Below are 17,035 nucleotides of genomic sequence, written 5' to 3'. Positions count from 1 at the left end.
CCTGGTAGCACTTGATGGAGACACTTCCATAAAAACACCTTGTGTTTGTGCTTTACTGGAAGACCCCATAACTGTTTCCAGATTTTCTTATTTCCCCCTGACCAGCTTGTTTCCCCCTTGCCATTCAATTGCCCCATAGGCTGCGTGGCAAGACTTGTGAGTGCTGCATATGCCGAGCTAACCGTGTAGTTCCCTTTTTTGCTATGAGTCCAAAAATAGCAATCTGGTCTCCCTGTCAAGCTTATAGGTGTTTTGAGTATATGAGCAACTTCATGTGAACTAAAGAGCCTGAAGATGAGAGTTGATTTCCACCTAAAGTTGGCTATCAATTCACTAACTGTTGTGATATTGCAACCAGGGGGTTTTGTGGATGCAATCTTACCACCCTTTCCTTCCAACAACCAAGCATCTTCCCAAATTCTGGTGTTGTTCCCATTTCCAATCTGTTTCCTAGCTCCGCATTGCACCACCTCTCTTGCGGACATTAAACTTTTCCATATCCATGATGCATTTCCTTTGATTTCGCAGTCGAAGAGGGTTGTTTTAGGGTAGTACCTGGCTTCCAAAACTTTGCTAAGCAAAAGATTGGGGCATGTGAAGAGCCTCCAAATCTGTTTGCCTAGCAAAGCTTTGTTAAAGCTTTGAAGATCTTTGAAGCCAAGACCACCAGCTTGTTTTCCAGTTGACAAAGTCTTCCATGAAACCCAATGCATTTTCGTTTGACTATTCGCCTCCCCCCACCAAAATCTTGCCATCAAAGAGTTGATGTCTTTGCATAACCTCACGGGCAGCTTAAAACACGACATGGCATAAGTTGGCATCGCCATAGTGACAGCCTTCAGCAACACCTCTTTCCCTGCTTGGCTAAGCCGTGTATTTCTCCAGTTGAGGATTGATTTTTGGCATCTGTCTCTAATGAAACCAAAGATTTGCGCTTTGGTTCTTGTGATTACCATTGGCAAACCCAAATACTTCCCCTACTTCACTACCTTAACCTGTTGTAGACTGCTGCAAATATCTTCTTGTGCTTGTTTCGCCACATTTTTGCTGAAGAAAACTGAAGATTTTTCCATGTTGATCATCTGTCCGGATCCTTTTTCATACATTTGCAGAATTTTCATCACTTCTTGAGCTTGCTGCTTATCGGCTTTGCAAAAAACTAACGAGTCATCGGCAAAGAAGAGATGAGTTAGTGAAGGTCCGGTTCTACTAATCTGCATTCCAGTCAATTTTTTGCTTCTTTGTGCCTGAGCCAGCAAGTTGGAAAACCCTTCTGATACTAGTAGAAACAAGTAAGGCGACAATGGGTCTCCTTGTCTAATCCCTCTTGACGGTATCACATATCCTTTAAGCTCACCATTTATGTTAAAGAAAAAAGAGACTGTTGAGATGCATTCCATTATCCAGTTTATCCAGGTATCACAAAAACCCATTTTAATCATGATTGCCTTCAGATATCCCCACTCAACCCTGTCATAAGCGTTAGACATATCTAACTTTAGAGCCATAAACCCTTTAGATCCTTCACTTTTGTTTTTTAAGTAGTGCAAGTACTCATGAGAGATAATGACATTGCCCAAAATCTGTCTTCCAGGTATAAAAGCAGCTTGGTTTTTGCTAATGCAGTTTCCCAAAACTTTTTTCAATCTATTTGCTAGGATTTTGGAAATGGTTTTATAGAGTACATTACAAAGACTTATAGGCCTATACTGCTTCACCTCAGTGGAATTATCGACTTTGGGAATGAGTGATATGGTTGTGTGATTCAAAGCCTTTAACATATGACCCGAATGATTTAAACTTTTGATTGCTGAAATGATGTCATTTTTAAGAAAGTGCCAATATTTCTGAAAGAAAATTGGTGTCATGCCATCAGGTCCCGGGGCTTTGGTTGGATGCATAGAGAAAAGTGCATCTTTAATTTCTTTTTCCTTGACTGGTTGGGTAAGATCAGTGTTCATGTGATCCGATATTGACTGTGATATTCCCTCCAGTGTGAGGCCCCAGTTCGTTCTACGTTGATAAAATCATTAATTGGGTGGTAACGTTTGGTTTTGGGAGTATTTCAAAAACCCTAAGTAGGGATTAAGATTTAAACCCTAAGTTCCGGTTAAGATTGAAAACCCGTTTTTCTACATTTTCTTTATTAGAAAATTCCCCAGATAATTTTTATGAGTAAATATAGTTTTTAAATGATTTTTCTAGTATTGGTTAGATTTTGAGAAATTAAGAACGTATATCGGACGTGGGACCCACTAGTGCGAAAAGTTCGGAAAAATTCGGCCAATTAGGTTAAATTCCGAATACTGTGTAAAATTTATCGGGTGTTAAGAGATAAGTAGAGAGTGAGATATGATTGATGTGAGAGAGAAAAGAAAGGATAGGAATGCATTAATGGTGGTGACAAGTGTCACCATTTCATTGGAGAAGACTTAAGAATTACTATTCACTTTCTTGACTTTTTTGACCAAAGGATTAAATATCTCAAAAATGCACAAAAATCACCATTTTTCTTCTCTTGGTGGCCGGTTCTTCTTGAGCAAGGAAGGAAGGAAATTTCTTCAACTTTCAAGCTTCTACTTGGTGCAAATCACCCAAAACCATTTGTTACATCCAATTCCACTCCATAACATCTTTCCTTTTAGTGATAGTGAGTGCTTTAGTGAAGCTTGTTTGAAGGTTTAAGGTGTCCCACATCCTCCTCTCTCTTGTTTCTTGGTAAGTGAAGCTTGAACACCCTCTTACACCTTATGAAGCTTAAGTTATGCTTATTAGTGATTAAAGTGCTGAAATTTCTGGTTTTTATCTTGGTTTGAAGTGATTTGGTGAAGTTTTCAATTTTATGATGAATTTTCTGGTTTAATATGAATGGGATGTTGTGGTCATCTATGATGGTTGATAATGAGGGGGAAAGACTCTAGTAGGTGTGAATTAGTGATAATTGCAATCAATTTCTGTTTTGGACCAAACATTGAAAAATTAGGGTTCTTGATTCTTCCTTCTGCCCGAATTTATATCTCATAGTTAGAGGCCGATTTGGCCTTAGCTCAAAACATGAAAGTTGTAGGTATTGATGTGTTTGAGGTGCCTGTAAAATTTCAGGTCATTTGGATTGATGTAGAATGAGATATGACGAAATTACTGTAGCTGTTCTGCTTTGGACAGAATGCGAAAACTGTACTGGTAATTGGCCATTTTTACTGGAATTGGTTTGGATTTGGATGTTGGTGTCTTCTGATGAAATGTAGCTGGACGTCTTAGCTACCATATGGCTTTGGAATTTCGGCATTTAGACTTGTATAGACTAAGTTATAGTCATTACAGTTTTATGTGATTTGCAAACCTGTTTTGGTAATTCTGGATTTGTATTTTGCATATTTGACCTAGTTGTGCTAAGATTTGGACTGAGTGGCCTTCTACATTGTTGTACTCCTGTTTCTTAGCTTCGAAACGGTGGGTCTTACACCCCCATCCGATAACCGTAGTGAATTTGGTGCCATTACCGCATATTGAGATCAAATACGGTTTGTGAATCTGGTACGTTTTTGGACAGTTTATGACTGGAACTTTGGCTTCACATTTGACTGGGTTACAAGCTGTTTGGGCTTGCGACCAAAACACCAAACTTATAGACCTATATCAGAGCTTTCTAACGCCCTTGGAATTTCATGAATCGGATTTATAAAACCTGAGATATAGCCGAGCAAACAAGGCCTGCCCGTGAAAATGACCAGAAATCTGTTTTGGTCCTGATGACCAATTTCCGTTCCGAATTTGGATTGCCGACCTTCATGAAAGTTGTTCCATTTGGAATGAACTATCTAACTGCCAATTTTCATCTCTTTTGACCATGTGTATCATAGAAAACAGTTTGCACTCATAACTGACCATTTGTGCATTGGCCAGATTTCGTAAGTGATTGTGTTTGGTTCATTTGGGACTAAAGCCTCTAGTTTCAGTTCTGGATGTCTTCATAACAGTTATTGTTCATCCTTTAAGCTTCGATATGGCGTCTCATACTCCTTAATCTGATATTCGTAGCTCAACTTATGATTAAACTAAAAACGAGTGTCAAATCTGCCGTTTCCGCTAACGGCCGTCTCCGTTTCCGTTCGTCATATTTACGTGCGCGCGTGCCGTTTTTGCCGTTTTGCTTGTTTTAGGCACGATAGTAGTTGTTTGCGATATTATGTGACACAATCTTCTATTTCAGACGGTGGTGAGCTGGGCGGAACTGGTGGGCCCACTACTAGCTGTTCATTTCGATCCGACTTCGTACTTTTGCTATTTCAGTTTCTGGGTAAGTATTCAGGCCAGTTTGGTGTGTTTTCTTTGCTATGTGTTTGAGATATGTGAAAAGGGCACTTAGGCGAGGGTGTACTTTATCGCACTCGACCTAAACCCTAATTTGAATGTATAATTGTACTTGGCATATGTATATGAACTTTTTGGAACCAAAACCCTTGAGCTTGTGGCTCGGGGCGACTTTCGAATAAAGTTTGTGAAGTTTGCAAAGTTTGTGATTTTGAATAATTTTGTGAAGTTTGTGAGTTTGGGGCGAACTCTTGACCTGGTTGGACTATTCGAGCCGGTTAGGGCTTGGTCGAAGGCAGTCCAACTTAGTCTGAGGTCACCAAGTTTGTAGGTTCATGTTATGAACCAATTTTGTGAATCCGGTTCACCGAGAATGTGACCAAGTTTGTGACCCGAGCTTGTGACTCAAGCTCAAGTTTGTGATTTCGTTCGCCCGGGCAAGTTTGTGAGGTGACTGGCCAGTGAGGGTGATAAGGTGTCGGTGGGTGTACAAGTGAAGTTCTACGGACTATTATTTGTGGTCGACGGAGTGTCGGCAGGAGATCACGCATGGCACATGAGTTGGCTTTGGAGCCACCTGTATCCTTATTATGTGATGTTACTTTTCTGCTTTTACTTTACTCTTATTGTGTAACTGTTACGTGAAATTTATGCTTTCGCCCCTGTTTACTTACTAAGCATATAGCTTACCCCATTCCTTTTGTTTTCCTTAGCAGGGGCCGACGCGGGGACTTTTGGCTCGTATACTAGTATAGTAAGATTGGCTTGTAATAGTTGAACAGTTAGGATGTTTGTTTTGTTTTGGTGGTTTGACTCGATACTTTTGAAGAATGTAATTATAACTCTTTTGGGGTTGTATATAGTACTCTTTTGAATTTTCTGGCTTTGATTGTGTTAAGTTTTGAGTCCTGGCGCGAGCTAGGCAGGCGGCCCGCCGATACCCTTGGGTTCGCCCTTGGGAGAAGTGGGGTCGTTACAGTTGGTATCAGAGCTTAGGTTTCAGATTCCTGTAGTGTATCCTAGGCTTGAAGTTTAGGATGCCGGACTGTGGGATTTGATTTGATTTGAAAGTCAAGCAATTGAGGGATAAAACCTAGAGCCTGCTTCGCATGGTCTCCGCGCGGAGTGAGCTTGGGTTGAGTGGTGAATAGGTATGAAGGATTAAGTGCTCGTTCGAGCATAAGCTATGAACCCTGAAGTGTTATAGGTTTTCAATCTTTCTCATGGTATCTAAGAACCATAGATAGGTATGTCGGGTAGGAAGTTCGATTTGTAGATGGTTTACTCTTGGGACTGGCCAGCTCGAGATGTGAACTATCTTATTTCGGATTCTTGTGCCCGAATACTCCAGAATTGAGGCGATGCAAGCTACTAGGTACTTGAGACTTGTATATTGGAAACATGAACAGGCTTTGCCTGACTAGAATGCGTACAAAAGGTCAACGGACATCTAGTTTGGATAGTAAGGGACGTGAGAGATCAGACGGTCTGATACTGGGACGACTTCACCTTTTCCTTTTGGTTCGCCCGTATATTACGACCACCTAAAGTTAGTATATGTGTTTGTGTACATGCTTATCTGTCCAACTTGATATGTATTTGTATACTTGCTTGTCCGTCTTTTGATATGGCGTGTTATGTGCGATATGTTATTTGTGTAATTGGTATGTTGGGTTTTGTTATTGTAGTCAATTTACTGCATTCATTCATTAAAGTACCTTTTTGGAAAGAAAAGAGAGAGAAGGGAAAACTATATATATATATATGTGTGTATACATGTGGAAGGAAGACATAGTCGCGGACATGGTCATAACTGTGGAACAAAACGAGGCCGAGAATCAAGAGAAGAAAGGGAGGAAACAATAGCTGAACAAAACATGGACCGAGAATGCCACTTGTGGTCAAGAATTGATTATGACCCATTGTTTTGCCCGACAGGCTACCATCTGAGTTCCAGCAATTTTGTGAGATGGCACATTGGGTTGAGGTGTATAAGGAAATTACGGTTCTTCGAGACGAAATAGAAGTCCAAAAGAAACTAGTCGCATACTGGGAAGGGCGATGGAAGCACGAGTATTCAGAGAAAATTGAGCTCTTGCACAAGAACTTAGAGCTAAAAAGGAAATACGAAGGGATTTCCGGGGAGGCCTTAGCAATGGCACAGAGCACTACTTCTATGGGGGTTCCAGAGAAAACTCAAAGGACAGAAATATCAAGGCCGCAAGTGAAGACCTTCCATGCAAAGAAAAGGAGCGCATCTCTTGAGAATCAAAGGCCAGAACCGAGTAAGCGAGGTAGGTCATCTGCTAAGAAGGGTCGTGGAGCGGGTGGTGTGACAACTTGTGGTTATTGTAGAAAATCCAATCACATTGAAGTGAATTGTTGGAGAAAGGGGAGGAGATGTCTGCGCTGTGGGAACGCCAAGCACCAAATTGCTAATTGTCCGGGTTTATTGCACGAAAAGAAAGGAACTCAGCAACTAACCCAGACCGACCCTGGACCGTCAACTAGAGAAGGGACTGGAATGAAGAGCCTCGTTTCTTTTAAGAACGTGGAAGGTACAGGCTACTGGTTACTTTAGATTTGATAGATTCCGTTCATAGAAATTTCGAGGACGAAATTGTCCTAAGTGGGGGAGATTGTGAGGCCCCAGTTCGTTCTACGTTGATAAAATCATTAATTGGGTGGTAACGTTTGGTTTTGGGAGTATTTCAAAAACCCTAAGTAGGGATTAAGATTTAAACCCTAAGTTCCGGTTAAGATTGAAAACCCGTTTTTCTACATTTTCTTTATTAGAAAATTCCCCAGATAATTTTTATGAGTAAATATAGTTTTTAAATGATTTTTCTAGTATTGGTTAGATTTTGAGAAATTAAGAGCGTATATCGGACGTGGGACCCACTAGTGCGAAAAGTTCAGAAAAATTCGGCCAATTAGGTTAAATTCCGGATACTGTGTAAAATTTATCGGATGTTAAGAGATAAGTAGAGAGTGAGATATGATTGATGTGAGAGAGAAAAGAAAGGATAGGAATGCATTAATGGTGGTGACAAGTGTCACCATTTCATTGGAGAAGACTTAAGAATTACTATTCACTTTCTTGACTTTTTTGACCAAAGGATTAAATATCTCAAAAATGCACAAAAATCACCATTTTTCTTCTCTTGGTGGCCGGTTCTTCTTGAGCAAGGAAGGAAGGAAATTTCTTCAACTTTCAAGCTTCTACTTGGTGCAAATCACCCAAAACCATTTGTTACATCCAATTCCACTCCATTACATCTTTCCTTTTAATGATAGTGAGTGCTTTAGTGAAGCTTGTTTGAAGGTTTAAGGTGTCCCACATCCTCCTCTCTCTTGTTTATTGGTAAGTGAAGCTTGAACACCCTCTTACACCTTATGAAGCTTAAGTTATGCTTATTAGTGATTAAAGTGCTGAAATTTCTGGTTTTTATCTTGGTTTGAAGTGATTTGGTGAAGTTTTCAATTTTATGATAAATTTTCTGGTTTAATATGAATGGGATGTTGTGGTCATCTATGATGGTTGATAATGAGGGGGAAAGACTCTAGTAGGTGTGAATTAGTGATAATTGCAATCAATTTCTGTTTTGGACCAAACATTGAAAAATTAGGGTTCTTGATTCTTCCTTCTGCCCGAATTTATATCTCATAGTTAGAGGCCGATTTGGCCTTAGCTCAAAACATGAAAATTTTAGGTATTGATGTGTTTGAGGTGCCTGTAAAATTTCAGGTCATTTGGATTGATGTAGAATGAGATATGACGAAATTACTGTAGCTGTTCTGCTTTGGACAGAATGCGAAAAACTGTACTGGTAATTGGCCATTTTGACTGGAATTGGTTTGGATTTGGATGTTGGTGTCTTCTGATGAAATGTAGCTGGACGTCTTAGCTACCATATGCCTTTGGAATTTCGGCATTTAGACTTGTATAGACTAAGTTATAGTCATTACAGTTTTATGTGATTTGCAAACCTGTTTTGGTAATTCTGGATTTGTATTTTGCATATTTGACCTAGTTGTGCTAAGATTTGGACTGAGTGGCCTTCTACATTGTTGTACTCCTGTTTCTTAGCTTCGAAACAGTGGGTCTTACACCCCCATCCGATAACCGTAGTGAATTTGGTGCCATTACCGCATATTGAGGTCAAATACGGTTTGTGAATCTGGTACGTTTTTGGACAGTTTATGACTGGAACTTTGGCTTCACATTTGACTGGGTTACAAGCTGTTTGGGCTTGCGACCAAAACACCAAACTTATAGCCCTATATCAGAGCTTTCTAACGCCCTTGGAATTTCATGAATCGGATTTATAAAACCTGAGATATAGCCGAGCAAACAAGGCCTGCCCGTGAAAATGACCAGAAATCTGTTTTGGTCCTGATGACCAATTTTCGTTCCGAATTTGGATTGCCGACCTTCATGAAAGTTGTTCCATTTGGAATGAACTATCTAACTGCCAATTTTCAGCTCTTTTGACCATGTGTATCATAGAAAACAGTTTGCACTCAAAACTGACCATTTGTGCATTGGCCAGATTTCGTAAGTGATTGTGTTTGGTTCATTTGGGACTAAAGCCTCCAGTTTCAGTTCTGGATGTCTTCATAACAGTTATTGTTCATCCTTTAAGCTTCGATATGGCGTCTCATACTCCTTAATCTGATATTCGTAGCTCAACTTATGAGTAAACTAGAAACGAGTGTCAAATCTGCCGTTTCCGCTAACGGCCGTCTCCGTTTCCGTTCGTCATATTTACGTGCGCGCGTGCCGTTTTTGCCGTTTTGCTTGTTTTAGGCACGATAGTAGTCGTTTGCGATATTATGTGACACAATCTTCTATTTCAGACGGTGGTGAGCTGGGCGGAACTGGTGGGCCCACTACTAGCTGTTCATTTCGATCCGACTTCGTACTTTTGCTATTTCAGTTTCTGGGTAAGTATTCAGGCCAGTTTGGTGTGTTTTCTTTGCTATGTGTTTGAGATATGTGAAAAGGGCACTTAGGCGAGGGTGTACTTTATCGCACTCGACCTAAACCCTAATTTGAATGTATAATTGTACTTGGCATATGTATATGAACCTTTTGGAACCAAAACCCTTGAGCTTGTGGCTCGGGGCGACTTTCGAATAAAGTTTGTGAAGTTTGCAAAGTTTGTGATTTTGAATAATTTTGTGAAGTTTGTGAGTTTGGGGCGAACTCTTGACCTGGTTGGACTATTCGAGCCGGTTAGAGCTTGGTCGAAGGCAGTCCAACTTAGTCTGAGGTCACCAAGTTTGTAGGTTCATGTTATGAACCAATTTTGTGAATCCGGTTCACCGAGAATGTGACCAAGTTTGTGACCCGAGCTTGTGACTCAAGCTCAAGTTTGTGATTTCGTTCGCCCGGGCAAGTTTGTGAGGTGACTGGCCAGTGAGGGTGATAAGGTGTCGGTGGGTGTACAAGTGAAGTTCTACGGACTATTATTTGTGGTCGACGGAGTGTCGGCAGGAGATCACGCATGGCACATGAGTTGGCTTTGGAGCCACCTGTATCCTTATTATGTGATGTTACTTTTCTGCTTTTACTTTACTCTTATTGTGTAACTGTTACGTGAAATTTATGCTTTCGCCCCTGTTTACTTACTAAGCATATAGCTTACCCCATTCCTTTTGTTTTCCTTAGCAGGGGCCGACGCGGGGACTTTTGGCTCGTATACTAGTATAGTAAGATTGGCTTGTAATAGTTGAACAGTTAGGATGTTTGTTTTGTTTTGGTGGTTTGACTCGATACTTTTGGAGAATGTAATTATAACTCTTTTGGGGTTGTATATAGTACTCTTTTGAATTTTCTGGCTTTGATTGTGTTAAGTTTTGAGTCCTGGCGCGAGCTAGGCAGGCGGCCCGCCGATACCCTTGGGTTCGCCCTTGGGAGAAGTGGGGTCGTTACAGTTGGTATCAGAGCTTAGGTTTCAGATTCCTGTAGTGTATCCTAGGCTTGAAGTTTAGGATGCCGGACTGTGGGATTTGATTTGATTTGAAAGTCAAGCAATTGAGGGATAAAACCTAGAGCCTGCTTCGCATGGTCTCCGCGCGGAGTGAGCTTGGGTTGAGTGGTGAATAGGTATGAAGGATTAAGTGCTCGTTCGAGCATAAGCTATGAACCCTGAAGTGTTATAGGTTTTCAATCTTTCTCATGGTATCTAAGAACCATAGATAGGTATGTCGGGTAGGAAGTTCGATTTGTAGATGGTTTACTCTTGGGACTGGCCAGCTCGAGATGTGAACTATCTTATTTCGGATTCTTGTGCCCGAATACTCCAGAATTGAGGCGATGCAAGCTACTAGGTACTTGAGACTTGTATATTGGAAACATGAACAGGCTTTGCCTGACTAGAATGCGTACAAAAGGTCAACGGACATCTAGTTTGGATAGTAAGGGACGTGAGAGATCAGACGGTCTGATACTGGGACGACTTCACCTTTTCCTTTTGGTTCGCCCGTATATTACGACCACCTAAAGTTAGTATATGTGTTTGTGTACATGCTTATCTGTCCAACTTGATATGTATTTGTATACTTGCTTGTCCGTCTTTTGATATGGCGTGTTATGTGCGATATGTTATTTGTGTAATTGGTATGTTGGGTTTTGTTATTGTAGTCAATTTACTGCATTCATTCATTAAAGTACCTTTTTGGAAAGAAAAGAGAGAGAAGGGAAAACTATATATATATATATGTGTGTATACATGTGGAAGGAAGACATAGTCGCGGACATGGTCATAACTGTGGAACAAAACGAGGCCGAGAATCAAGAGAAGAAAGGGAGGAAACAATAGCTGAACAAAACATGGACCGAGAATGCCACTTGTGGTCAAGAATTGATTATGACCCATTGTTTTGCCCGACAGGCTACCATCTGAGTTCCAGCAATTTTGTGAGATGGCACATTGGGTTGAGGTGTATAAGGAAATTACGGTTCTTCGAGACGAAATAGAAGTCCAAAAGAAACTAGTCGCATACTGGGAAGGGCGATGGAAGCACGAGTATTCAGAGAAAATTGAGCTCTTGCACAAGAACTTAGAGCTAAAAAGGAAATACGAAGGGATTTCCGGGGAGGCCTTAGCAATGGCACAGAGCACTACTTCTATGGGGGTTCCAGAGAAAACTCAAAGGACAGAAATATCAAGGCCGCAAGTGAAGACCTTCCATGCAAAGAAAAGGAGCGCATCTCTTGAGAATCAAAGGCCAGAACCGAGTAAGCGAGGTAGGTCATCTGCTAAGAAGGGTCGTGGAGCGGGTGGTGTGACAACTTGTGGTTATTGTAGAAAATCCAATCACATTGAAGTGAATTGTTGGAGAAAGGGGAGGAGATGTCTGCGCTGTGGGAACGCCAAGCACCAAATTGCTAATTGTCCGGGTTTATTGCACGAAAAGAAAGGAACTCAGCAACTAACCCAGACCGACCCTGGACCGTCAACTAGAGAAGGGACTGGAATGAAGAGCCTCGTTTCTTTTAAGAACGTGGAAGGTACAGGCTACTGGTTACTTTAGATTTGATAGATTCCGTTCATAGAAATTTCGAGGACGAAATTGTCCTAAGTGGGGGAGATTGTGAGGCCCCAGTTCGTTCTACGTTGATAAAATCATTAATTGGGTGGTAACGTTTGGTTTTGGGAGTATTTCAAAAACCCTAAGTAGGGATTAAGATTTAAACCCTAAGTTCCGGTTAAGATTGAAAACCCGTTTTTCTACATTTTCTTTATTAGAAAATTCCCCAGATAATTTTTATGAGTAAATATAGTTTTTAAATGATTTTTCTAGTATTGGTTAGATTTTGAGAAATTAAGAGCGTATATCGGACGTGGGACCCACTAGTGCGAAAAGTTCAGAAAAATTCGGCCAATTAGGTTAAATTCCGGATACTGTGTAAAATTTATCGGATGTTAAGAGATAAGTAGAGAGTGAGATATGATTGATGTGAGAGAGAAAAGAAAGGATAGGAATGCATTAATGGTGGTGACAAGTGTCACCATTTCATTGGAGAAGACTTAAGAATTACTATTCACTTTCTTGACTTTTTTGACCAAAGGATTAAATATCTCAAAAATGCACAAAAATCACCATTTTTCTTCTCTTGGTGGCCGGTTCTTCTTGAGCAAGGAAGGAAGGAAATTTCTTCAACTTTCAAGCTTCTACTTGGTGCAAATCACCCAAAACCATTTGTTACATCCAATTCCACTCCATTACATCTTTCCTTTTAATGATAGTGAGTGCTTTAGTGAAGCTTGTTTGAAGGTTTAAGGTGTCCCACATCCTCCTCTCTCTTGTTTATTGGTAAGTGAAGCTTGAACACCCTCTTACACCTTATGAAGCTTAAGTTATGCTTATTAGTGATTAAAGTGCTGAAATTTCTGGTTTTTATCTTGGTTTGAAGTGATTTGGTGAAGTTTTCAATTTTATGATAAATTTTCTGGTTTAATATGAATGGGATGTTGTGGTCATCTATGATGGTTGATAATGAGGGGGAAAGACTCTAGTAGGTGTGAATTAGTGATAATTGCAATCAATTTCTGTTTTGGACCAAACATTGAAAAATTAGGGTTCTTGATTCTTCCTTCTGCCCGAATTTATATCTCATAGTTAGAGGCCGATTTGGCCTTAGCTCAAAACATGAAAATTTTAGGTATTGATGTGTTTGAGGTGCCTGTAAAATTTCAGGTCATTTGGATTGATGTAGAATGAGATATGACGAAATTACTGTAGCTGTTCTGCTTTGGACAGAATGCGAAAAACTGTACTGGTAATTGGCCATTTTGACTGGAATTGGTTTGGATTTGGATGTTGGTGTCTTCTGATGAAATGTAGCTGGACGTCTTAGCTACCATATGCCTTTGGAATTTCGGCATTTAGACTTGTATAGACTAAGTTATAGTCATTACAGTTTTATGTGATTTGCAAACCTGTTTTGGTAATTCTGGATTTGTATTTTGCATATTTGACCTAGTTGTGCTAAGATTTGGACTGAGTGGCCTTCTACATTGTTGTACTCCTGTTTCTTAGCTTCGAAACAGTGGGTCTTACACCCCCATCCGATAACCGTAGTGAATTTGGTGCCATTACCGCATATTGAGGTCAAATACGGTTTGTGAATCTGGTACGTTTTTGGACAGTTTATGACTGGAACTTTGGCTTCACATTTGACTGGGTTACAAGCTGTTTGGGCTTGCGACCAAAACACCAAACTTATAGCCCTATATCAGAGCTTTCTAACGCCCTTGGAATTTCATGAATCGGATTTATAAAACCTGAGATATAGCCGAGCAAACAAGGCCTGCCCGTGAAAATGACCAGAAATCTGTTTTGGTCCTGATGACCAATTTTCGTTCCGAATTTGGATTGCCGACCTTCATGAAAGTTGTTCCATTTGGAATGAACTATCTAACTGCCAATTTTCAGCTCTTTTGACCATGTGTATCATAGAAAACAGTTTGCACTCAAAACTGACCATTTGTGCATTGGCCAGATTTCGTAAGTGATTGTGTTTGGTTCATTTGGGACTAAAGCCTCCAGTTTCAGTTCTGGATGTCTTCATAACAGTTATTGTTCATCCTTTAAGCTTCGATATGGCGTCTCATACTCCTTAATCTGATATTCGTAGCTCAACTTATGAGTAAACTAGAAACGAGTGTCAAATCTGCCGTTTCCGCTAACGGCCGTCTCCGTTTCCGTTCGTCATATTTACGTGCGCGCGTGCCGTTTTTGCCGTTTTGCTTGTTTTAGGCACGATAGTAGTCGTTTGCGATATTATGTGACACAATCTTCTATTTCAGACGGTGGTGAGCTGGGCGGAACTGGTGGGCCCACTACTAGCTGTTCATTTCGATCCGACTTCGTACTTTTGCTATTTCAGTTTCTGGGTAAGTATTCAGGCCAGTTTGGTGTGTTTTCTTTGCTATGTGTTTGAGATATGTGAAAAGGGCACTTAGGCGAGGGTGTACTTTATCGCACTCGACCTAAACCCTAATTTGAATGTATAATTGTACTTGGCATATGTATATGAACCTTTTGGAACCAAAACCCTTGAGCTTGTGGCTCGGGGCGACTTTCGAATAAAGTTTGTGAAGTTTGCAAAGTTTGTGATTTTGAATAATTTTGTGAAGTTTGTGAGTTTGGGGCGAACTCTTGACCTGGTTGGACTATTCGAGCCGGTTAGAGCTTGGTCGAAGGCAGTCCAACTTAGTCTGAGGTCACCAAGTTTGTAGGTTCATGTTATGAACCAATTTTGTGAATCCGGTTCACCGAGAATGTGACCAAGTTTGTGACCCGAGCTTGTGACTCAAGCTCAAGTTTGTGATTTCGTTCGCCCGGGCAAGTTTGTGAGGTGACTGGCCAGTGAGGGTGATAAGGTGTCGGTGGGTGTACAAGTGAAGTTCTACGGACTATTATTTGTGGTCGACGGAGTGTCGGCAGGAGATCACGCATGGCACATGAGTTGGCTTTGGAGCCACCTGTATCCTTATTATGTGATGTTACTTTTCTGCTTTTACTTTACTCTTATTGTGTAACTGTTACGTGAAATTTATGCTTTCGCCCCTGTTTACTTACTAAGCATATAGCTTACCCCATTCCTTTTGTTTTCCTTAGCAGGGGCCGACGCGGGGACTTTTGGCTCGTATACTAGTATAGTAAGATTGGCTTGTAATAGTTGAACAGTTAGGATGTTTGTTTTGTTTTGGTGGTTTGACTCGATACTTTTGGAGAATGTAATTATAACTCTTTTGGGGTTGTATATAGTACTCTTTTGAATTTTCTGGCTTTGATTGTGTTAAGTTTTGAGTCCTGGCGCGAGCTAGGCAGGCGGCCCGCCGATACCCTTGGGTTCGCCCTTGGGAGAAGTGGGGTCGTTACATCCAGAACCAACTCAGTAGGGCTACCTACCTTGCTAGTAAAAAGCTCCTTGTAATGTTTAACCACTTCTTCTCCAATGTCCTCCTCAGATGTGGTCCAAGTTCTGCCCTCCCTTTGAATTCTTTGCATTTTATTTCTCTTCCTCCTACCTTTAACACTAGAGTGGAAAAAATGAGTGTTTTTATCCTCTTCCTTCAACCATTGCACTCTAGATTTTTGACTCCAAAAGAGTTCCTCTTCATCGTATGCCTCCTTTAATTTCCTCTTGAGCTCCTTAGTAGCAGCCTTTTTGTTTTCACAATCCTGTCCTTGAAGGTCTACCACTTGTTTTTTGAGGCCATCAATCTTGCTTCTCGAGTTTCCTTGGAAGGGTTTTTTCCATTTCAAAAGAGCCACTCTGCAATTCGCAATTTTCCTATGCACTTTGAACATATTAGAACCAGTTTGTGCCTCCTCCCAAGCATTCTTTATGACTTGTTCCACCCCCTCTGTTTTCATGCATCTCTTATAAAAAAAGAATCGTTTTTTTTTCTTAACCTGGATGGGATTGGAGTCTATTAACAACATACTATGGTCTAATCCCAGGGTGTCAATGTGTTTGACTATGGTTCTGTCGAAAATCTGGCTCCAATCATGACTTACTAAGGCTCTATCTAATCTTTGCTTGATTTCCCCTTCATGAGACCAATGGTTACTCCAAGTCCAGGGATTACCTTCAAATCCAATGTCTATTAGTCCATTATGTTCAATGAAGTTGTTAAAATCTTGGAATGACCCCTGCTCTCTTTTCCTACCTCCCCACTTTTCCTCATTTGAGGTAATGTCATTAAAATCACCTGTGATGATCCACTTATGACCTCACAAAATCTTTCTTTGTTGCACCAGTTCCCATTGCTTCCTCCTAATCTGATTATCAGTACTGGCATAAATGCCAATGAACCACCAATCCTCATTCTTTTCTGTATCCTTGATTTGAAATTCCATAGTGAAAGCCGTAGTTTTAATGTCCATCACTATCACCTCATAGTTCCACAAGACCATCATGCCACCTGCTTTATTCATAGACTCCACCACTTCACATTGATCAAATCTTAGTTGTCTTCTGATCCTTTCCATGAACTGTAATCTGTTTTTGGTCTCACTTAAGAACACCATTTGTGGGGAGAGGAGGTTGCAAGCCTCCCTTAATTGGGGAATTGTCAATGGGCTCCCAGCACCTTGGCAATTCCACACCAGAGCTTTCATTTATCCATAGGTGACCAGGTTAGACTGGTCACCGCCCCTTTAGCTTTGCTTGCAGAGATCTCTTGATCAGTCCCCAATTTTCCCTTTTTTGGCACTATTTCAGTCACTTCAACATCGAACATATCCTCATCCAGCAGCTGCACTTTCCTTTTCCCAGTGGCCTGATTACTTAGCCTTTGTTTCTGACTCCCTTTGTGTGATTTCCTGATTATCAGTGGAGTATTCAACTTGCTTCTTGTGCGTGTAGTTCTTTTGTGGTTGCACATTTCCTCCCCCTCCTCTAGTTGAGCTTCCACTTGCATGTTCTCCACTTCTACTTCCTTAGAAGACTGTTCCACTAACTTTTCCAGCACTACATTGAGCTGGCCTCCACACAATCTCGTTTCAGACTCTAGTTGCGCCTGCTTAGCTATGTCAACTTTGTCATTTACCTGATTGACATCTGCTGTTTGCCCATGTTCCTCCTCAGCTGCCTGGTTCTTCTCCTTTGACTCCGTCTCACTCAACTTTGGAACCAGCTCACCATCTTTGAAACCCCATCTTTTCTTCTTTGGGGATATCTCAGTTGCCTAGACAA

Source organism: Coffea arabica, chromosome 1e, assembly GCF_036785885.1.
Source record: "Coffea arabica cultivar ET-39 chromosome 1e, Coffea Arabica ET-39 HiFi, whole genome shotgun sequence".
In the NCBI taxonomy this organism is placed as follows: Eukaryota; Viridiplantae; Streptophyta; class Magnoliopsida; order Gentianales; family Rubiaceae; genus Coffea; species Coffea arabica.
Note: the sequence above shows the minus strand (reverse complement) of the source record.